At 38.6% G+C, this 19,906-nt stretch overlaps 1 long non-coding RNA gene across 1 annotated transcript in view; it reads right to left on the bottom strand.

The window, feature by feature from the left end:
* LOC138684600 (uncharacterized) overlaps window positions 1–11,890 on the bottom strand; it is a 28,849-nt gene extending 16,959 nt beyond the window's left edge. Inside the window, exon 1 of the long non-coding RNA XR_011323849.1 lies at window positions 11,500–11,890. This is a non-coding gene — a long non-coding RNA (uncharacterized lncRNA). The remainder of the gene's footprint in view (window positions 1–11,499) is intronic.
* Window positions 11,891–19,906: the final 8,016 nt, after the last annotated feature.

The following is a 19,906-nucleotide window of genomic DNA, read 5'->3' as shown; positions in this document are numbered from 1 at the left end:
ACTTTTATTTTCTTTATTTTCTTTTGTGCTTGGTTGAACCTTTTTTGTTGGTTTTATTTATAGCCAGAAATAATGCATATACTGTCCTCTAAGTGTGTGCATGTGTGTACACATTTGCTACCCTGCAGAGCAGTACTGAAGAGAGATTTTTACCATCATGCATCAGTTTCACTGGAAAAGTACGTGCTGCATTAAGGAGAAATAACGTGTTTCATTTTCCTGAATGGGAATATACTGAAAGCCTGTACCTAGAGAAATAAAAGCAAGTGCCTTTTCAGGGCACAGAGTTTTATTCTGAAGAAAAGTAATTAATTCTGAAATTTGGGATTTTTTTAAAAAAAATTAAATTACCTTTAAGATGTCTAAAGTATTGAGTTGTATTTTTTCCACCTAAAATACAGAAGTATATGTAGTCAAGACTACTCTTAAGGTAAATTTTATGATTTAATGATGGATAAAATGATTAAATCATTAAATTGTTTAAATTGGATTAAAAAGCACTAAAAGAACACATTTCAAACTACACTAAAGACTTAATCAACATTCCAAGAAATTTAAAACTAATGTATTAAAAGCACATAAATCAATAGTGGCAACACAAATACAACATGAAGACAGATTTTATGAAATATAATATTACAAATACTTCTACTTTAGAAGAAACATGAATGATTTAACCAGAATTGATAAAAGGGAAATAAGTCATAGATAAGGCTCTTACTTTGAACTACTCTTGCCCTGGTTTTAGGTGTCTTGCAATAGTAAATGATGTTTTACCATTTAGCATGGGATGTCACAGGTGCAATAAAGTAGTCTGGGATCTTCTTTCTTAGAAAAAGCCCTGTTACTTAGAAAAAGCCCTGTCTGGGCTCTTATAAGCATGGCTGTCGTGGATCAGACTAAAGGTTCTTCTAGCCCAAGATCCTGTCTCTGACACTGCCAGTAGCAGTTATTTCAGGAAAAGGAATAAAAATTGAGTGAGTATAAAATAATAGTCCCCATGGCATATCATCTCAGCTGCTGGCAATCTGTGATTTAGGGAAATCCTGAGCCAGAGGTTGCAACCTTTCATCCACATTTAATAACACTCCATGAACTTTCTCATGATTGTACCTAATAACTTTTTGAACCATTTATACTTTTGGCATCCTGTACACTTCATGGCAATGAGCTCCATAGATGAAGATGGATGTGAACAACTGTGTCTTCCGTTTGTTCTTAAACCTGACTCCTGATTACACTTCTTTATTCTCCTAATATGAGGGCTAGTAAGTATTCACCACCTTCTCGTTGTTTGTACTTTTATGGTATCTCTAGTCATAGATCTTCTCAGTTGTCTTTTTTGCTAAGTTTTTGAGGTTTTGACCAAACTCTTCTTCTAAAAAGGCTATTCTAGATCTCTGTGTCTTAAAAATGGGTTAATCCCACTTATCTTTCAGAACTGACCTGAATTGTCTAAGGGTCTTGATCACTTATCATTCCTGAAGCAACTGGTGCACATATGTACCAAGACAGAGCATAACCCTTTATCTGCCAAGGTTAAAGGAGAGCTCCAAATACAGGCATAACATTTACCTTTGAAAGAGTCTGCTAGTGTTAGAAGCCAACTGCAGGCTCAAAACCACTGAAGACAAGTTCATCTAAGGGCAAATTTTGGCCCTAAAATTGCGTTACATGAAGGAACTGCTATTGGGAGCAATTAAGAAATCAACATCTGCCAACAAATACACAGTTATTTTCTGTTGGAAGTATAGGGAGGGAGTGATATATTAGGTACCATTTTGTAATGACAACCACTGTACCAATGTGAAAGTTTTAAAACACTCAAGAGGTCTTTCACAAATTAAATCTGATGCCCTTTGTGTCATCAGAACAGATATATGGCACACAGAGGAAAAACCAGGACACATAAGAAACTGTGATTAGAGTAATTATGCTCAGACCACAGTCACTGGGTGAGGTTGCATAAACATGAAAAAACCAAGATTGCATAATATACAATTTCAGTTTTAAGGAATTATTCTTATAAAGTGTTTATAATTAAAATTATAATGCAGTTAAAAATTGCAAGTTTTCACCTTGGAGAAGTTGCAGTTGAAGTTCAGATAATGTAAAGAATTATAATGTATTTTAACAGGAACCCTAGCAGGCATTTTAGAGTTGTGTGTTACCACTGAAGAGCCCCATAGCTTTATTAGTGAGTATTAGTAACATTCAATCAGAAAGTTTAGTTCTGTCACGAAAAGACAAATGCTTTTCTGATTTGGTTAGCTTGACCAAGGCCTTGCTTTCACCAAGTCATAGGTGTAAACATAGACTACTATGACTGTGAAGAATCTTGTGAAGTAGAAGGACTACTACACAATTTTGGCCATATGACTTCATGATTGTATTGTATCATATTGTAACTGAAACTTGCTGATGAACAAGTATGATTTTAAAATGTCCAGAGACAGAGGTTTTTTTATAAGACTTGAGAATTTCCCAATACTGCTTAACTTTTATCATATTACTTTCATATTACTTCTGTATATCACATTACATTATCAAATTGCTCTTTTACATAAATATTCAAATTTTCATATCACTCACTCATAAGTATTGACATTTTGTTTTAAAGTGAATTTTCCTACTATTGACTTCTATCCATTTGGTTTTGTAATATCTTTTTCTGTTACACTACAGCCATCCACTTGTGGGATAGAACTCTTCTTATAGAATGCTTAAAAACAGTGTTCAATCACCATGTAATTTTCTCCTTGATAAACAGTGTATTTTTCAATCTCTTACTATAAGGTATAACTTTTTAAAAAATTAAGTACTCTCTGAATGGTTTTGGAACCTCATGCAATATTTCAGTATCTTTCTTAAATTACATATACTAAATCTGAATATCTATGAGGAGTGCAGAAGCATGAAATACTAAGCTGTACATCATGTACCTATTCCCTAATATTCAGCTTTTTATATAAAACATAAAGATTGCATTAACAGCTTCAGTCAGAGAAAAGCTTGAAGACTGTACAGGGAACTAACTGTGCTTATCCACCATGACCAAGTCAATTTAGTCTTTGCTCCTTCAAAAAGTCATCAATATTGTAACCATGACCTACTTTTTTGGTTCCTGTGAACATGCGTTTCTCCTTTGGCCATGAAATAGAGCTGCATACTATAGGTTGGCTCTCATCTACAAGGTGATCCACACCTCTCTAGCGAGTTACTTTAGCTCTCACCTAAGCCTGGAATCATATGTAACTAAAATCAGTGATGACTTTATGTTTCTTACAAGTCATTTATGATAATTTTTAAAACCCTGGGACCAAATGCCGTTCCAACAAAATTAATTTTGATACAAGCTCCCCTTCTATGCCAGTAATAAATCCCAATTTACATTCATATTTAGTCAGGGTTTAATCCATTTAAAATATATCATTTGTAACACTCTAGTTTCCTAAATGAAACCACAGTGGTGTAATAATTCAAGTATTTAATAGAACATTTAATATACTATGTCTTTAATATTCTATTGACTAAAGTGATTATACAATGTTAATATGAATAAATCTACAATCCCATGCTGACTATTGTTAATTTTACTGCCCACCCACCACCCCTTAATTCTTTATTAATTGATTACCATCCCGTCATTTATCAAAGTTATGATGACAGGTCTATGAATTATTCAGATTTTTTCATATCCCAATTTTGGCTTGACATTAGCTTAGTTTGGATTTTTCTCAGTGTTCCCTGGTTTACTGAAAATAAATATGAATAAATGAGACAGGTCTCAAGCCATATCTTTTCAATCTCTTGGACACAGTTTATTCGGACCAGTAATTTAAAAATACCTAAAATTTAGTAATTACCTTATGACATCCTGCTAAGATTCTAGTGGAAAAGAAAGCACATGTGTGCCATTATGTGATACAATCCCATTATTTTAACCTAAAGATAAATAATAATTGAAATAACACTTTCAAATTTTCTGCATTATTATTTAATCCAATATTACTATTCTAATTTTCCTTTTCTAACATCCTGTATGAAAATTACTTTGAGTTCTACTTTACTTTGCTGGGCTAATACTTTTTCTTTCATTTAGCAGTTTCAATAGTACCCTCTATGTTTCAATCCAGGTATAAGCTTCTGAAGAGAAGAATCATTGTCTCCAGTTCCTGACTCTTATAGACATTGCTATAAAATTCAACTTAGATAATTCCATTTTCTCTCTACACCAGGTTCTTATGCTTATGAGTTGGATTTTTTTGATCAGCCAAGACTTTTTTTTTTCCAGATTGTGGTTTCTGAGGAATTCAGTAAAGTTTTTTTTCTGCATTTTCAGATATGAATCATATTTTTCTGTTTAAATTTTCTTTTGGATAATTTGACTCATAATCAATTTCAGCTTTGAGAAATTAAAGTCTCTTATGGCATTACATGTTTATTTATATGAGGTCATTTGCCTTAATTCATTTACAATATTTATAATCTAAGTATCCAACAAGTTTTGATTTTTGATTAATCCTTTCCTATCTGACAATATGGGAAGTAATAGAATATCCTGTATTTACTGTAACTCATTCATTTGATAAAAGTCATCTATCATTTCCAAAAATTGTTAAGTTTAAATATAGTCCACAAAACAGTACAAGCAGCAGCTCAGATTGAATTCCACCATGATAATGTAGGTTTCACCTTCAGTCTGTAGTTCTGTCTTCAGGTGTAATTTGCTGATTAACACTAGCTGCCACCTAAGTGACTATATTCTGTGGTGTCTATTGAAATCCTCATCCTGAGCAAAAATGAAAGTAGACAATGTATCTTTCCTTTTTCCCTAACAGATTAGAGCTCGTTATTTTTAATATTTCAGTCATGCAAATCTTCTGAAGAGATCTGATTAACACTACAAGACAAATTTCACCTTTCCCTTTTGCTCTTAGAGTAACACTTTTCTGCCTTATGCATCAATTTGTTCCCTCTGGAAAGGGAGATGCTGTTTCTCCTGAGGGGTGAATGGATTCAGACCACATGATTTCCATCAAAGCTCAAACCAAGAGTGAATTCAGGCATACAAGTCTCAGGATTCAGATCACCTCTTCTCATACACCAAAAATTATTCAATACCACCTTTGGGGGCCAAAAAAATCGAGTTTCTTAAACAGGATCATGAAGCATGTCAAAGCCCTGGTGAAAGATACTTGATTTAAATCTAAATTCCCACAGGAAAACAGTTCAATAGGTATGCTTAAACTCCTAGCTCCCTTGGACAGAATTTAGTCCAATGCAAAGCTCACCCTCTGATTGCAAAGCATGCGCAGAGGAGCACAGAGAGGTGTTTACCTAGGAGCAATGACCTACTCATGAGAGCACATGCTCAGGAGTTTGGAAAACAGAATTTTAGGTTCACTTCACGTAAACCTTAGGTGGTTTGAATTCACTTTGCTGAACAGCAAGGTGACAACTGCCAGGTTAGAAATTTTCCAACTTCAATTTTAAGACTGGCAGAATATGATTTAACACCAGAAATAAGATAATTGAGAAGCCAAAAAAAGACTTAAACAAGAGGATATTGACTCTGTGTTGATCAAGGATCAATGCTAATTTTGTTCCTTTGGATGCTGGAGTAAGACCATCACAGGAGAGCACATGGGATCATCCCTGGTCCCTCAGCTTACCTAAAAAGGAGCAGGGAAATATGTGACGAATGTGGGGTTATGCTGTTACAGATGACAAACATCACACATCTCTATGGTTGGTTGCTAATTCCACAGATACACAACAAACTATGCTAAAACTCTTTTTTTAATCCTGTAGCTATTCCCATTGCTACATTACCCAATGTTTTATTTTGAAGCCTCTGTCTGGTCGCTTATCCCAAAAAGAAATTGTGCAGAATCCACATGCACATGGACCTGCTGGGTGGCATGGGTGCTGTATCATGCTGTTGCCCTCCCAGCTGTAGCTCACAGCCCTGGGCTAGAGAGGGTCTAGATAGTGGGGTCTGAGAGGAAGAGGCCAAATTGTTGTCCCTTGAATTAGTTCATTTAAAGATGCCAGAAGCAGGCAAAAGTACGTGGATGGGGCTGAATGGCAACACCCCAAACTTCCCACTGTGTGGGACTCTGCCAAAGCGTGACCCCACACGGAAACATGGCGCTAAGACAAGCCTAAACCACAGAGGCATTCGTCCAGCCAGGGACTCCCACCGAGTCTCCCTATCTGTATTTGTCACAGACATGCTCTATGACCACAAACAGGATGGCGATACAAATCTCCCCCCGCTCCCAGCTCCCTGTAAGACATGGAAGAATGACATAACAGGGTGTTACAACCCCCGACGCAGCTGGGAAAGCGTTCTTTCAGAGCAGGAGAGATGACATCGCTCATATCCAAGGATTCAGTCCAAAGCCTTGGAATAATTCAAACACATGTTATGTTTTCCTGGACCCCGAGTGACTCCTAAACTCAAGCACTTTAAGAGATGACAGCACAAACACCTCTGGGGCAAACAAGCACTCATGTAAAGGCATACTTACAATTTCCCTTTCCCCAAATATACTTTCAGATGGAATCTGAGATAAGAATTTCTAAAGGAGAACAATGTCAAAGAAAAATCTCTATTTTTATTCAAATGAGCATTGAAAGATTTTTTTCTTTGGTATTCAAAAGCTGAGTTTGTGATACTTAAAATAAGACTGCAGCTGACCTTGGAAATTAAACCATTGGTGAAAACGTGTGTTTCTAAAGGAATGGACTACGTGCAATGATAGAAGAAAGAAACAAATAAATAAGATGAATACTGAGAATATTAGCCTGGCCCTGGTACAGTGAGGCTATGTATGTATTAACAAAGAGAGAACACTATTTGGTAATAAAACAATAAGACTAAAATTTATCTGATAAAAAGGCTTTGAGAATGAGAGAAACCCACATCACAGAGACTATGTAAGATTCATTGCTGTGTTTCATAAACATTGCAAATGAAAGATAAGGAGTGAGACTGATTAGGGCTATATGGGACTTTTATTTACAACTTTTAACACAATGTATACTGTGTTAAATTTTTTGTGCCCATTAAAATGGGGGCTCACATTTTACCATCTAAAGCTATTCTCACTGAATTCAGCCTACTGAGAAATGCAAACACTGGCACATACGTGGTAATTAAGTACAGATGTGATTATTTGACAAATAATCATAACAAATAATTGTCACTTCCCTGTTTAGAAACCACTAATTTAAAACATGTGTGTGCTGACCTAACCTCACTAGTGCACCCTTTTCTAATGCGGGGAGAGAAGAGGGAGAGAGGTTCAAGCTGTTATCTTTTCTACAAGAAAACTAACCTTTTGTTCTCTGGTTCTGTCTGCTTCACAGAGTCACTTTGCTCAGAAGCATGTTTCATACTGGCTTCTGTTTTGCAACACTTGTCATAAAAAGCCACTTTAGGAGAATGGAGTGGAAGGACAGAGGCGCGAGACACGATGTGTTGCGATACCATTTCTTCCAGATATGCCAGTGACAGTCATTTACATTATTAGAGTGCTTCACTCTTCCAGACATGAAGAATACAGACATCTTTTCAGTCTGAAGAACCTTAGCTTAGATTAAGGCAACAACTAAACTGAGAAATATTTCATGAGTGAGAACATGGGTGCCCCATCTCAGGCTTTGCACTAAATACCAGCAAGAAACTGACTTTGAACTGGGCATACGAGAAGATTACCCAGGACAGACTGGGGGGTCCCTGTTCATACTGTTGGAGAATGATTGCCTTGAGATTAAAACATGACTGTAGAAAGCAAGCAGCCATAGAAACCTGTAGGTACAAAGGACTTCAAGCAACACACACAAGAAGCAATGAAACGAGAGAGAGCGTGCCCCAAACAACCTTCTTGCTTTGCACATAAAACACGCCCAAGTTTTCAGTCTGTTCAGGAACCAGACATGAAGTCAGTATTGGCATTTAATAACACCTCCAATGTTCATAAGAGACACATGAAACTTAGTTGTTTACATATTTGAAATTAAGAATTTTAATTTGCCTATTTAAGTCTGTAAAATCAAAGGTAATTTCACTTCAATTAATGATGTTATACCAAGGATAAACAAGCAATGTCAGCAGTAATGATTAAAATGGTATATTCCTAAGGTTGCATATGTCATGTAACAGCATTTACTTTGAAGTATGTTGTTTATCTGTACTGAAAAATGTTAAATCCAGTCTTCAAACAATTTAATTTAGGTTCTCAATCAAGTGATGGTGTGGAGTCTTTAGGAAAAAAAAGCAAGACTCTTAGTGAGTGTTTATGTAAAAAAGCACAGTTTACATTTCAGCTTCCCCTCAGAATCTGTAGTGTAATGTTTATAGAAAGCAGCCAGCAAAGCTGTATAATTTGATTACAATGAACAATACCATTTTAATTAATTATTACAACTTTCTCTCATATCGCCATTGAGAAAAATGGAGATAAAGGAGTTCTTGTGTAACCACAGGTTGTGGACTTCTTTCACCTTCTCTCTTTTTTTGTAGATACTTCCTATAACACAATAGAAATCCCAGTTTTGATAAGTTATTAAGTTTGAAATCAACATATATTGCATTTTTATTAGCTAAGAATGTGTTTAACCATTCAGTTGAAGCAAGGATACTTTCCAGGCCTTCTCAGCCTTATGCTTGCTAGAAAGGATGCTGTGAGGACATAATATAGCCCTTTAGGAAGAATTCTGCTTTCTGTGTAAAAGAAAGCTGTCCAGGAAGGACATAGCATTCCCTGTGGTTGCAGTAATGAGATAGGCATACTCCGAGGCCACGCAGCACTCTTCTCCTGCAGTGAGGAAATGTGATGCTTTGCTCTGCCTCTTCTTGCCCTCCACAGGCAGCTGATATGCCTGAGGACACTGCCAAGTTCTACTCCTCCTGGTGATATCAGTGCTGTTCTCTATGCAGAGCCCTTGGCTACAGCCGTGATGCAGGATGGGTGCACCCCACACCCCTCGTCCCCTGAATACTCTGGCTGGGAAGATATCAGAGCACACCACAGAATTCCTCCCTGTCCACAGCCCAGGTTGTCTTTGAAAGGAAACTAAAGTCCATAGGAAGATGGTAACCAGACAGATGTCATCTTGGAGCTGAGTGAGAATGAAGGGGATCCTGGTAACAAAACAGTCCGAACTGGGGAATGAGATGTGAACCACATCCTCCTGCTCTGCAAGGACATGACCTGCTCTCTGGGTGCAGTTGAGCTTCTTCGTGCATCTGATCTGCCTAGAGCAATGGAGCATGGAGATAACATGCTTTCCAACATGAATTAATATTTCCGAATACTCTTCTCAACTACGAATTAGAAAAATATATTTCAACTAGTCCCTTAAGGCAGCTTTAAAGAGCAAACCCCACCCAAGATGAGGGAAATACAGTCTCCTAAGAAAAGTCTTTAGTCCTACTTCTGAATTTATGTGATGATTAAAATCTTCTGTGGCTACACTCTCAATGTTAGCGTCATAGTTAAGTCCTCCAGACAGTGTGCACAGCTAATCTCCAAACCCTGGAAATGGTAGAGACAGCAATCCCAGATGCATAACCATGTGTAGGACTACAGCACCACAGAAGCATTCACCTGGGGAGGGACTGGGGATCATATTCCAGTCTCTTCCTCTCTCCTACAACATGCCACTGCATTGGCACTACCTTCCTCCCACCACTCCTTCACACCCCACCCCCATGGCCTTTTTCTCTCCCCTCGGTCTGTTTTATCTCCCATGACTCTGCACTTGCTATGGAGCAGCCCCAGAAGCCCACTCCAGGAAAGGCAGTGGGAGCCCAGCTGGACATGTCAGGTTGCAACCTCTGCTGTGGAACTGAGCCAGACCCACAAAGCCAGCAGCTGAGGTTGTCCCAGCAGCTCTGACCATCCACCACGAATAAAAAGCTGCTTCAGCTCCCAGGACCAGGAGTAAGCCCCCATTACCTCACCTGCTACTGCCTAACCTCTCCTCCCTTCTCTCCTCTCTCCTTTTATCAAAGAAAGAACAAGAATAAAAACAACCCTTTGCTTCAGAGTGATTAATACAAATCACCAGCAGAAACAGCTTATTCTCTACTAACAAGGATGCTTTCCAGACCAAGAGTCCCCAACCAACATCTCTGACAAAAAAGACTCAGGAGACTCCCAAATAGATTTGCTTTCCACAATCAGGCAGCTTCCTAATTCAGCTTGAAAACACCATATGTTTTGTATTTTGTTTGGGTTTGGTTTGTTGGGGGTTTTTTCCTCCTGTACAGTCTAATCAACTTTTTTTCAGTGTTTGGCATAAATATTCCAGTCTATTTACCATGAGAATTAGCAATCCAAGGTGTCTCTGTACTCAAATATCTGAGCTACTTGTGACTGTTTTATAACAACATGATCAATTTAACACCTTTGTGACCCTGGGTCCATTTACTCTATCAAAATTAATACCACAGAGTTTGTTTCCATAACAATTTTACATGTTTTTAAATATGCCATTTAAATGCATCTATCTAAAGGACATATTTTGGCCCCACTTTATTCTACAGAGAGAGTTTCATTTTCTGAATAAAATAGATGATACTTCCCCTGAGAAATTTCCAATGGAAAAATATGTATGCTTTTAAAGCTAAACCCATGATTTTCTGCATTAGTCCCTGTACAACCACAAAGAATTAGACTTGATATCAGGAGAACTAGTTCAATACAATATGGTTAAATTAGGAAGAAAAAGGACAGAAAACAACCCTGTACTGAGATTAAGTCAGAAGAAGAAAAGCGCTGTTGATGTGACATGTCTGTCTTTCCCAGCTTCCCTTAGTGTCTGATCTCAGCATACTGAGATATCTGTTATTTCTGTGTATGTGTGTATTTCTGTGTATGTGTGTATCTGTTATTTCTATGTATGTAGAAATTATCTTCTTCTGCATACTGACACGACTGGAGAGAAAATTTCCAGTACTGAGGTCAACTCCTCGCCCCATGAAAGACAGGAACCAGTGAAAGCAGGGAGTAGCTGACTGATATAGTGAGAAATTAAAATAAAATAAAAAAAAAAAGGATAAATTTACTTTTTTGGTCCACCTTCTTAGGAGAAAGAAATGTATAAACTCTACAGTGCCAACAAGAGAAGTGGATTCATTTAATTTATGGACATATCCTTGACCATGCCACCGGGAAGAACAATTCTATGGGTGTGTAGCAAAAGGGAACCAGGAAACCACACCAGATTCAGTGAAAACCTGAAATTCAAGAAATTTTCACAGTTTTTCTGACTACATTGCAGCCAAGTAAGCTGGCTTGCTAGGGTACATCAACCTGATGTGAAACTTGTCCTTGATTAACATGTGTAGAATCAATCTTTATCAAATGCAACTCTCATACACCTGCTCTGGCTTTGAGAGAATGATTGGATGGGGTAGCTATCCAGAAAAAATATTGGTTAGTACTTGACTCATAATTTACACTGACTAATGGTACTGCTCACCCAGACCTGATTCCCACTTGCTCTCCTCAATCTCTCCAGTTGATCTTTGGAGGGAAGATGAAATATGAGATGTTCCTTTGTACCCTCAGTCTCACTGAAACAGTCAGCAGTTCAAGTTGTCTCTTTTTTGCCTCCTACAATCCAGCTGCAGGTTTGTCTCAGAAAACAAAGCAAAATACAATACATCACCACTGCAAAGAAAAAAAAAAAAAGGAAAACCACAAAAAAACCTACCAAAACCACAATCAATCATACTGAAGGCTCAATGTATGTGGTTACCTTGTTATAAAAGTCTTAGCACCTTACATTTCAACAGCTCCTTCACAGCAAGTCTCCTGTGTGCAACTTGTTTCTTGAAAGCTCAGATGCAGTATTTTACATTCCTTTAGACTGGGGCTCACTCTGCAAGTGAAAGAGCTCATTTACACGTCCTCTTACAGGTCAGAAGCAATAGGCCTGTAGAAATTTATTCACCTTAGCTCATCCATGGAGTGAGAAAAAGCTTACTGCAGAACTGTGTAACAAAACATCGGCATAGAAGGTAGATATATTGTCTGATACACACTTCCTTCAGTGAATTTTTTTGCAAATTCCTTTCAAAACTACTAGAAACAATTATTTTAAACATGTCTTTTATACATTAAGAAATTGTGCTGGTGCCTTTCACACACACAAAGAAAAAAACTTGTTGTGTTTTATCCATGAAAAATTGATTTTTAGAAATACTTTAGTATATCATATTTTAAATGGTTCTTAGGTGAGTATTTTAGTTTTTCCAAGGTTTAATTTTTTTTCTCTGTTGGTTTATGAATTGGTCAAAAATGTGATCTCCATTTCTGTGCTGCATTAGTTACATCAAAATGCTTGTTGTGTGACTTTGGGAAAGTCATTCTGATTAGTAACAGTTGAGTAAGAGTCAACTAAGATTCCTCACTAACAGTGTCCAAAATCCTACTGAAATAAAGATATTTTCATGTTTAGTTATTTTCTTTATCTCTAAGGATATTTTCCACTGTTATAGAGAGAAATTACATTGATTCAACAATCTCGGAGGTTGAGTAAGAGATATTTGCAGGGAACTACTGAAAGGTGGGTGGAAAAATAGTGAAAATTGTATTTAGCGCATAGGTAATTATGATTTATCATCAAAACATTTCAATTTAGGAAGAAATAATGGGGGAAACAAAGCAAAAGATTATCTAACAATTCTGCAGGAACAATTATGTATGATATGGTGAACGACAAGCTGAACATGACAAGATAATATCACATTGTTCCTTCCAGTAAAGCATGTAACAGCTGGAGAGACTTCAGAGGAAAGTGATAAAGAAGATCAGAATCTTGAAAAAGTCTTCACTGAGGAAGAGCTGAAAGAAACAGAATTGCACAGCTTAAGGAAGAGGAAGATTGAGGAAAGAGTGGAACATAGTAGTCTTCCAGTATGCAGATCATTGTACAAGAGAAACAATTATTTCATTGAAGGTTCTGCTATTAGCTAGATCCACAACAGACAGGCAAAGAAGATGAAGCAAAGAAGATCAAGGAAGTTATTTAACAAGGTTTTCTAATGTTTACGATAATGAAATATGAGTAGCTTGCCTAGAGGGAGGCTTGGGAGAGAGTCCATTACTAGAGATTTTAAAGGGCTGGTTATAGAAGTATTCGTCAGCAGGGACACAGGTAGACCTGAAGGCTCTACAGAGGGATCTGGACAGGCTAGATTGATGGGCCGAGGCCAGCTGTAGGAGTTTCAACAAGGCCAAGTGCTGGATCCTGCAGAACAATCCCATGCAACGTTACAGGCTTGGGGAAGAGTGGCTGGAAAGCTGCCTGGCAGAAAAGGACCTGGGGGTATTAGTCGACAGCTGGATGAATATGAGCAGTCAGTGTGTCCAGGTGGCCAAGAAGGCCAACAGCATCCTGGCTTGTGTCAGAAATAGTGTGGCCAGTAGGACTAGGGAAGTGATTGTCCCCCTGTACTCAGCACTGGTGAGTCCGCTCCTCAAATACTGTGTTTAGTTTTGGGCCCCTCACTGCAGGGAAGACATTGAGGTGTGGGAGCACATCCAGAGAAGGGCAACGGAGCTGGTGAAGGGTCTAGAGAACAATACCCTGGAGGTATATAAAATATGTGTAGATGTGGCGCTTAGGGTCATGGTTTAGTGATGAACTTGGTAGTGTTAATGGTTGGACTCAATGATCTTAATGGTCTTTTCCAACCTAAATGATTCTATGATTCCATGATTCTATTCATCTACTATGGTGGAAGAAATTTGCTCCACATTCTGTGGTTCTATACTCCTCTCCAGCAAGATGAATGCTGCTGACTTTCTATTATTTACCGTGCTATGATGGAAAAGCAGTAGGGTTGAATACAAGTGCTATGAAATGTGTCTGGAATTAACATTTCCCAGCTCAAGATCACTCATTACTGTTTGCTTTGACTCTTCATTAGCTGTGTTGAGGGAAAGATTACTCCGTATTCTTTCAGGTCCTCCGTGGATAGTTTTGAAAGCAGAAGAGTAATGATGAAAATGACAAATAACAGAGCAAATAATACATTGTGACCAGTGAATACTCTTTCTCTTTGACAAATGTGCTTGTTTGCCTGTGAATATGGGTACTGATACAAGTAGAAACCATTTATCAAAGTCTTGTGTGAAAAGAAACCAACTGTTTATTGGAAGAGAATAGGTTGGAAAATGGGTGAAACAAACAACTGTTTAGGATTCCACCCATTGTTACAAACTACATTCAGGGTTCAGCCAGCTCCACCATAAGCTGTGCAGGCAGGTCCAAGTCCACCACTGATGCAGGCACTATTCGGCGCTTAATTACATTAGCTTAACAAAAGTAAAGGTCACCAAAATTTATCATCGCATTAGGATGATTATGGGCTGAACTATATTTTTTCCCACTAACCTGTTGGTTTTGTCGAAAATGTTATGCACTTGCAAACCTGTCACTTTATGGAAGCGCAGCATTCTTTTCATCATGTATTACAGTGCTAAGGTCAGTTCTGGTTCAGTAAGCCAGAGGAAAATCTATCATTTCCATATCTAAGAGTCACAGTGAAGTGTGTCATTTTTGGCTCCCCTTTTCTGATGTCTTCTGTAAGACTCTTATTCCTATTTCTCTTATCAGCTCTTGTTTAGCTCATGTTTCTCTTGGTCTGAGATGCTCTTCACTCTGTCATTACCTCCACTGTCCTCCCACAGAATAGCCATTCCTGAGCAGCTTTTCATCTCTCTGTCTCTCTTTAACTTGAGCTGTTGGTAATTTATAAATGTGATAGCTGCTTTCAACAGAACTGAACTACTGGACATAGCACAACATGTGTTGGGGGACATCTACAGGCTGATTCCTGCCACAGAAAGTTAATGGAGATGTACTGCTAGGCAAATCAAGGACATCTCAGTCACACCTAGGTTATCTTCCCTTTTTCTTTTAATCAGTTAATCTTGAAAAATTATATCCTCACTCCAAAAAATAAAAACAATAAATCCTCGATTCCATGTGAGAAATATGAAATTACGAGAAACTGCTTATTACCTTCAAAATAGCTGGAGGGCTATTATTTGATCTCAGAGCACTAAACATTTTTTAAATAATGATATGATATAACACTATGGTTCTTACATCTGAAGATTTTTGATCATTTGGATGTCCTTTGGCAAAGGAAAAAAAAAATTAAATACTCTAACCTCCAAAGCAATATATTTTATATACAGTGCTCTGATATCATAGCTGTGAGGTAAGCAGTAGGTAAGATTTTTACAAGGTAGTTGTTATAGCTTTTTTTTTTTCCTTTTTACTGGCTTCAAAAAGCCAAACTAGTGGAAAAAAAAAGGAAAGTCTGCTTAAAAGGGAAAGGATACAGGTAAATCTAGCTGAAAACTCAATTTCCCATACATAAAATTAACATATTTCTTCTTAGCCTATGAGGATGTCATTAAGGCAGTGAGAATCAGATCTTCAAAGAAATGCAGGTGTCCAGCTCCTAGTAAGCCCAGAGACACTGAGAAAAAGAGTAGGCATAATTAGCCTAGAAGAAGATGCATATTGAAATGTATACAGTGTATCATATTTAATGTTTGCATGAAAAGATTTTGTGAGATGCAGAGTTACAGACAAGCTTGGAAGTCTTCTTCCTGGAAAAGTCCTGTGGATTCCATATAGCCTCAATGGCAGTAATCACCTATCCACCCATCTGCCTCAATGGCAGTAATCACCTATCCACCTATCTGCCTCATCTATAGCATAACTTTGCTGGAAGGACTGTATAGCTGTCATTACAAAAGTGTTCAGCTTACATATTCTCCAGTTCCCAAACTGTTTGGTCACATTTCACTTCAGCCATCACTGCTGAGAGCTCCCTCAGTTGGGAGAGTGGACAAGGCAATTTTGTAATTCAAGATCCTCAGCCATACCTTCTTAGTAGTTGAGCATCTAATGAGCTTCAGTCCTAAATAAAACAGGAGTAAATGAAGCAACATCCACTTCCACAAAAGCTGTATTTGATCTGTGGCTCCTGGTATTGTCTGCTTAACTCTAGTTTAGACTTAACAGCCAAGAACATGTTTATAGAGTCAAAGGTTGTCTCATATTGAAATTTTCACTAGAGGCCTACTTTGTCAGGTTTTCAGTGGACAGGAGGAATACAAACCTGATACTACCCTGAAGACTTGTAACCAGGAGGCAAAGGCAAAGTTGCATTCATAGCACCAAGTAGATCAGTCCTATTCTCTCTTCTGACAGCTCGTACCCAGCTTTCAGCAGCAGCTCAGCTACACGAGTGCCAAGCAACTAGCACAGACAAAGTTTGTGTGCTTTCAACAGATGTTCATGACTGTGCTCCTAGTGCTTACGCAGATGAGCTATTGGCAGCATCTCATTACACATTTTCCAGCATGGATAATATTTTCCAGACCATTGATTTCTTTTTCTTCACATGGCCCAACGCATTTAAGTAGCTCCACACAGGTAAAACAGTTTTCCCACATGAGGCTGAATGATGTGGGTTTTAGGCTGGGAGCCCTTTGTGGGATACAGACATCTCCTTCCTATGACTGTATTCATTTAAATCACTGATTAATGCCAAGGTCATTTCCCTTTATCCTATACCTACAAAGACTGAACTCTGCTGAAAGGTGACCAAAGGGACACAGAGCTGATAACTAGTGGAGAAGGGGAGAGGAATTTTTGGGGAGAAGCCTTTAGTAGACCCTGATAGTCTATTAAGACTTCTGTAAGAGAAGGTTTGTGAAACACATTACAGTTTCTTTGGGCTCTGTTAAAAAAATGCAAAGAAGTACAAATTAATTTTCAGTTTGTACTTAAAGACTCTAGTCAACTTGATTAAGGTGCTGTATTTTGCAGTTTTCCCAGTAACACTACAGAACATTGTTTTAAAAAGCCAAAGTGATACTATTATTTGATGTGAAGCTCATCACAGAGGTTTCCAACCATAACTTATTTGTTTATTCACTTTCTTCTTGTAATTATTCACTTTCCTCTCTGGAATACTTACGAGTTTCAATTTGCTTTCCTGACTGTTCTTGTTGAAATACAACCAATGTATGTGAAAGACAAGATAATCAAAAATATTTTCCTTGTGTGTGGAGTGAAAGGTGAGTTCAGAGATGTGTTGGTGATATTCTTAGTTACTCCAGAAATATAACACACAGTCTCAGACCAAACTTCAGAAAGTTATTTTAGTAATGAAATTTAACTTATACATCTAAATGTATTCTTCCCTAGCAGCAACCTGTGCCAGACAGATTACAATACCATCATTAAAGTTTGGGTTTTTAATATAACAATACTTTCTATGTTAAAAAAATTTAGCTGTGCTATATGATCACATTACAGCCACATATGTAATAAAGCCATTCCTCATCCTCAAGGTTTTCAGTCTGCACACAATTCTGAAAAATAGCTAACTTACAGATGTAAAGGTCTCAATTGCTAAATGAAGCCATAGTCATTATTTATTTGGCTGGGAATCTAGAACGCAACAGCTCTCTGCAAGTAATATAGCAATATAAGAGGAGCAAAGCAGGAAAAGTGCCAATATGAGAACTATGATGCCATTTCTGAGCAGCTGGATTCCCTGGTGACTGGTGATAGTGTCAGAAGGACCATTCAAAAGCTTGCTGATGCCATACCTTTACGTTCAAAAATTTTAATAATTTTAAAGGTAGATTTCTTTCTCTAAATCTTCTGATACAAGATTTAGGAAAGAATTTCTCTTTTGCATGCCCGTAAATACTTTACTACCTTGAGGACATCATAATACACGATGCAATCTGCTGTGGTTCAGAAATTCAGAACAGGGAATTATTGTATGTTACATTTCAATATTAACATTTCAGCAGACATTAATTACAGTGTTTCCTAATAGCACACACACTGCAGTTCTCGGAGGATCACTTGTCTTCTGAACATCACGATGTTAAACTAGGTGGGAGACCAGGTTGCCAAAATGCTCTGCCAAATCACAGTATGGAACTACAGAAAAGCGAAGTGAAAAAAAGCCCTTGTCAGACAGAAGGACACCATTGTAGGGGCAGTCAAGTGCTAGCCAAAGTCAGCTCTGCTTCTGTTAGTTTTGCACCTCAAAGGAAAAGTATCTAACAGGCCATTGAGCAACAACATTGCTTGGCATAACTCTTTCCCCTCCTGCAACAGAGATGGAAGCCCAACACTGCACTATGGAAGTAAAGCCATGACAATAGGCACGGGCCCGGCTACCTTGTATTTCTTCACAAAATACTCACTAAAATAGTCACTATCAAAAGCTAAGATTATAAATCTACATCTTCAATCTCAAAGTCATAATAGGGTGCCAGCATGGTATAGTATGCCTTTCTAAACTGACTCCCTGAGGATGTTCTCTTCACAGGGCTGAAAGCTATCAGCTTTCCTTTTTTTTCCAAGAGAAAAATTTGCCTCTGTCAGTTCAAGATATGGTCTTAGGAGTGTCTCTGTCCCTCATCTGCCTCCTTCAGCAGATACAAAAAAGGTGGTACCTCCATTAGATACTTACCCTTCTGAGAAGTAAGGTTTTCAGGCATGGCAGACCTCCATTTCAAAAGGTCTTTTTTGGTCAGCTCCTTTATTTTAGTATGGAATATGTGGTTGCAATGATACAGGATCTTGTAGTGCCATCCTGTGCAATGTGGTAACACAGCCTGCCTCTTCTACCCAAAAGCCAAGGTTGCACTTCCCCATCAGCACTGGCCATCAGCACCCTGATGATCTAGCAGCTGTGTATGTTATCTCAAACACTGCACAGACTGCTTTCCTGACCATCCTTGTCAGTGGGTGATATGAATCAGTGTCTAGCCACTAGACTCTCTATTACCCTATCACCTCCCACATCCTTTGTCAGATGGAAACCTCACTCCACATCCCTCTCCCACAAACCCCATCTTTCTCAACCTCCTATGGTGTCCTCTTCACTTGACTAGCAAAGGCAACTCCTTGTCCCCAGAACTGTGCTCTTTTACTGCACCTGTATTGTCCCTGCCCCAGGGTCCCTGAGGGAATTTTGGATCATAGGACTGGTGGCGTCCCCAAAGCAGGCACTATGAGCAGAATAGGTTAAAGATCACAGCAGCAAGTTATCAGCATTCAGGTGACCAGCACTCACTAACACCATCTGCAATAACTGCTTGTATGCATCTCTTTGTAGCACAGGTCATCTGAGCCTTGGGGTAAACTGAATGCAGGAAGAAGCCACAGACCAGAATATGTAGAAAATTGCTAGAGAAAAATCTACTCAAGTAAAAAGCCCCAGGCAGATAGGGATGTATGTTTGCCAGGATGACAAGATCACTTCATACAGAGAGATCATGCATAAAGGAAGTCTGCAAGGTGGTACAGGGAGGGGCTGCACCTACAGGGCAGGGGCTACATCCATTGAAGTAAACTGAGTTGCAACAGGGAACGTACCCAGGCACAGGGCCTCAGTTACCTTTTCTATTAAATTATTAAAATGATCCCTGGACATGTTTTGGGCTCCCAAACAAACTGCTTTTCTCTCTCCTGTGCATGTTTTTGGAGTCCAAATGGGCCACATGTCACTCCCAACAGGCAGTTGTCCTGCAGGTGGCCACCTTGTTTTGAGGGGTGGCAGAGCATAAGAAAGAGAGCAAGGGCTGCTCCCCACCGGGCAGTTTCAGTGCCAGGGAATGGACACAGACACATTTAGCCAGAGTGGCTGAGAAACCCATGGACTGCAGCTATAGCACTAGCTAAGAGAAGCAAGCCAGGAAAACCGCCACAGGCAGAAAGCCCAGCTGAACAGCAGGAGACAGGGATGCATCCTGCTGCATCCAGCACTCTCAGCTGCTCTCGCTGTCCTCCAAGGCTGAACAGCCTCAATCAATTACAGGCCTCCCTT

Source organism: Haliaeetus albicilla, chromosome 3, assembly GCF_947461875.1.
Source record: "Haliaeetus albicilla chromosome 3, bHalAlb1.1, whole genome shotgun sequence".
Taxonomy (NCBI): Eukaryota; Metazoa; Chordata; class Aves; order Accipitriformes; family Accipitridae; genus Haliaeetus; species Haliaeetus albicilla.
Note: the sequence above shows the minus strand (reverse complement) of the source record. Positions and strands in the feature narration are given on the sequence as shown.